Source organism: Lampetra planeri, chromosome 32 (assembly GCF_965212315.1).
Source record: "Lampetra planeri chromosome 32, kcLamPlan1.2.h2, whole genome shotgun sequence".
In the NCBI taxonomy this organism is placed as follows: domain Eukaryota; kingdom Metazoa; phylum Chordata; class Hyperoartia; order Petromyzontiformes; family Petromyzontidae; genus Lampetra; species Lampetra planeri.
This window is the reverse complement of record NC_136138.1, coordinates 5929355-5934367: the sequence shown is the minus strand read 5'-3', so window position 1 is coordinate 5934367 and position 5013 is coordinate 5929355.

The following is a 5013-nucleotide window of genomic DNA, read 5'->3' as shown; positions in this document are numbered from 1 at the left end:
TACGAAACTCCGCGTGACTTTGTGGTCAGTGCTGACCGGTGGATAGCCGTAGAAGTTCGACGTGCATACAAACTGTAGGGAAAAGTAAGTCGGCTTGGGCCAAATGCGCCGCTGATAAAGAGAAGACGGCCGATGGTCAAGAATAAAAAAAAACGGAGTTGCAGCCAAAGGAACGGAACGCGTTCGATACGACATCGTTCGAGGAGATGGAGCAATGAAATCAGTTCGCGCGTCGGTGCTGGGTGGATGATTACATCGCAGGATTGTGAGAGGTTACGGCGGCCTTGGAGAGGCCAGAATTTATTCACCGGAATCAATCGTTCAAAAGCTGGTGGCGGTAGATAATGTATTCTCATATCACGTGATTTATACATTTATTCATAATATAGGTTTTTGGGTCAGATCGCGTTATTTATAAATGTGTCGTAACCCTCCACCACCCGACACGGCCAAACAGTAAAAAATGTGTCACGTTTTTCAAAGGACAAAATAATTCACTTCTTTAGCCCACCGGTGTGTTGAAGAGAGAATCAACAGCATTATAAAATTGTTGTGCAACGTTTCGCTGGTAATTACAATCAGCTTCATCGGGCAAGAATGGTGATGAAGCTGATTGTAATTACCAGTGAAACGTCGTACTCAAATTTTAAAATGCTGTTGATTCTCTCTTCAACACACCGGTGGGCTAAAGAAGTGAATTATTTTGTCCTTTGAAAAACGTGACACATTTTTTACTGTTTGGCCGTGTCGGGTGGTGGATGGTTACGACACATTTATAAATAACGCGATCTGACCCAAAAACCTATATTATGAATAATATTGGTCGCGAAAGCCTACGTGTTAAACTGTATACATTTATATTGGAACCTTTGCAGCCAGCTGTGCGATCGTCACCACCAATGCTGGCGGCAACATGTTGTTCTATCTGTGAAAAAGTTCGATGCCCAGATCTCGACCAATCTGACCACCGCCCCTACCTCGTTCGCGACTTTGTACAGCAACTTCAGATGAGCTTGCAGACAAGACGTCACGTGACCACCCCAATGTTGCGTGTGCTCTGGAGATCGATCGTTCACCGTCGAGCACACGTTGCAACGAACTCAGTGTCCCAACTCCGTTGCTCTATAGAACTCGACTGCTCCAGTAAACATGGGGACGTTGGGCACATCGACGGGCCAACGGTTACAACCACACGTCAATGTTGCATGTTTACTCGGGCTGCACCGAATTGCCAGAGTTGCTCATTGTAAACACGTTGCAGGTAGCACTTGTAGGCAACAACTGCCCTAAAGTACATATAACGTAAAATGGATTTCAGGTTTTCGACACAGGATGGGTTGGCATCGACTCTTGCAAGACACATTCCTGGCAGCACCTTCTCTCGGATGGGGGGTGTGGGGGTGTGGCAGAAGAGCTGTCACGTAGGGAGGGACACCGTAAGAGCGATTCACCGCGAACGAGAATTGACCTTGGGATGGGAGAGGGCGAAGGGACATCTGGTGGTGTCGTCAGGGCCAACCCCAGCGCCCCCTGGCGCCGGAACTGGTTGCATGCGTAAGCTATCAACAAATATATATTTTTTGACTTTACCAGGTAAGGCCCACTGAGCTATTCAGCTCTTTTTCAGAAGCGATCTGGCCGCAAATGGTAGCTCAGCGAAGTGGCTTACCATCACGCGGACATTTATAGCAAACAAATAGTCTAAACGCGTGACGTTGATTCTAAATTGCGGAGGAAAAAAGCGGAGGACCCGGAGAAAAAACAATGCGACCAAGGGTGAGAGAAACATGCAAACTCCAAATGAGCCTCCCTAATGGTGCCATGGCAGCATACAGTGTAGTTTCCAATTAAAACAAAAATCTAAATATTCGTCGAAACATTGTGGCCTTAAAACGAAAACAAATATTATATAATAGGCAACTTTTCAGGTGGCGTTCCTTCTTCGTAGCACGTAAATAGAAAGTTCAGAGAGTGGATAATAAGAGTTATTGGGTCCTATATTGTAAAAAGTCCAGTCCAAACTACAGCCTCCAAAACACATTTTGCAGATAAATACGTTACGAACGAGTGACGTGATTCAGAGCGAGGAAATTTAGTTTAAAATCGCTAAAAAGTGCAATCTCCAAACCCTTGTGTGCTATAAAGAAGGCCCAATGCCCGAAACTTCGCCATTTATTTTTACTTTTAAGGCAACAGTGCTTTGAGAAACACGCTAAGTTTGTTTATGTTATTTGTGCACCGCTGCCAATGCAGCAGCAGCATCACCTAAATGTTTGTACCTATATCATTGTGCACATTAGGCATATCAGTCTGAGCACCTGGAATTCACAACACAAGATCCAAACGACAGCCTCCAATACACATTTTGCACATGAACACGTTACGAACCAGTGATGCGATTCAGAGAGAGGAAATTGATTGAGTTTAAAATCGCAAAAAGTCCCGTATTGTTCACGGAACATTGTACGAAAAAATGCAAATTATACGGATAATTTAACGCAAAATGTATCAAGTATAGTTCAATCTAAAATACACGCTATAAACAATATTTATAAACCCACCAAGCATAGACGGAGATAACGCCACTCAAAATGTCCAACTTGCTGTACTGCCATCTCCTGGCCACATTGTAAGCCCGCAAGTTAAATCATAGTAATAGGTTTTTACCCATTCAACTGGTACAAAAACTGACACCTTTATACAAGGCATCATGTTTGCAATAACCACAACACAAGCAGTCAAAATGCAAACGAAAAGAAACAACTCTGATGATGATAATGATATGCACTGTCCTTAAAGTTGATGTGACCACGCGTGGCAATCTATCGCAGCAGCAGCAGCCGAATCATCGAAACCAAGGCCGTAATTAAAAACATATTGGGGGGGGGGGACACTTCCCCCCCAATATATATTCAAATATGCTCAAAATGTCCCCCCCAATATATTGCTATAAAATAGATTTGTTTATATGAGTGTGGTTATGGTTGTACTTTATGAATCCCTAATCTTTGTCATTACATACAATGAAACAAGAAAAGGTAAAAAAAAGTAAAAACAGAGCAATGAAATACAATACACTCTTAGACATTATTGTAAAAAATAAAAAATAAAGTCCATCATATGTGTATGTGAATTTTTTTTTTATTTTAGGCAGGAAATTCGTTTTCAAATTTAGATATATTTTTTCTGGGGGGGGACCCCCACACCCCCTGGAAGATTTGGTCCCCCACAATATTGACTCCATGGCTACGGCTTTGATCTAAACGCACGTTCATTCAAAGTCTGGAGTGAGAGGGGGGTGAAGGCACAACCGGAGGACACCCCACAGAAAAGACAAATCCACGCGACCACTACGAGGAGAGAGAGAGAGAGAACACGCTGACTACAAATATACAACAACAACAACAGGCATCGTCAGGGTACCGGGATCGAACAGGCGAGAGAGATTCCATCGAACAGGCGAGGGAGATTCCATCGACCGCACGCGACCGCGGCTCGCGCGCTTCGTGAGCCCCGGACCGCAGAGGCGTGCCCGGCCGTCGCTCCTGATGCGCCACGTGGTGGGTGGGTGAGGGAAGGTAGCTCGATGTTTCACGTGAATCCGAAAGTCGCGCCCAGGTGGTATACGAATTTTTGGGCGATTGTAAGGGAGCCAAGAAAATAAATGTTTGTTTTGGATTGCTGTGCTTCGAAAATGTCAGTCGCTTTGCTCGTATGGGGCCGTCCATAAATGACGTCACGCGATTTTAGATGATTTTTGACACCCCCCCCCCACCCTCGTCACACGGCGTCACAAAAAGTCAGACCCCCCCCCTCAAATATGACGTCACAAAGTTCTGCCCCCCCCCCCCAAAACAAAATTTAAACATGCTTCAAAACTATTGTCATTGTAGTGCGTATTTAATGTGGCGCTGCACTCTGATGTTGCAGTAAAAAACATTTATCAAAAAGTATACTTAATTAAGTAGAACGTGTTGTCTATATTTATTGAAAGTTGCGCATTTTGATGTGACGTCACATTTATCACCCCCCCCCCCCTCGTCACACATCGTCACAAATGTCTGACCCCCCCCCCCCAGGTGCGTGACGTCATTTATGGACGGCCCCTATGCCGTCAAATTCTGCTGTTTTTTCGCCAAAAAATGGTGTCGCGTGAATGGAAACGTAACTAACGTCTTGTTAATAATACAAAACAAACGTATGGAAATTCTTTCGCCTTAAACACAGCCAAGACTTCAGCACACGTGACATTGTGGTTGCAGGTTGAGAAAGCTGAAGATTTCCACCTCTGGTTTCTCATTCTCAGTTGATGATGCATGCAGGTGGGCTAATTCATATATTTTGGGTCTTTCGGTAAAGTCACGTAGATAGGTACAAAGAAAATCACAAAAAACTACGACGTTTCGATCACAACACAAGCGGTCGTCTTCAGGAAAAGGATCTTTTTTTTTCTTTTCCCGAAGACTCTTTTTTTCCGAAAGACGACCGCTTGTGTTGCGATCGAAACGTCGTAGTTTTTTGTCATTTTCTTTGAACCTATCTACGTGACTTTACCAAAAGACCCAAAGAATATGAATTCCTGCAGTCACGAAAGCTTTACGTCAAGATTTCATCCATAGCTGTCAACCCGTACGGTTTACCCTTATTCTTGTGCAGGGTAATTGAGTTTTCAGGTCCAAACGACGTACAGCCGTTTCAATGAGGGCAAAAAACTGTTTTTTTTGTCTATTTCTTGGTGTTTCTCTCTTGTGATGGGACTTTGTAGCATGAACGTTAAGATTTATAAAGGTTGCGGATTGACCGATAAGGTCTGAATTGGTCTGTAATAAGATAGGTACTGATAAGGGATTAACAGGAATGCTAATTGATAATTGGAACACAAAAGGACACATGTGGCGATGATGATGGTGATGATGATGGTGATGATGATGGTGATGTACCCGTGCTGAGCTCTATCAGACCGGTCCTCCTGGGAAGCTACGTCGGCTGTGTGCGCTCGTCTCGTGGAGAATG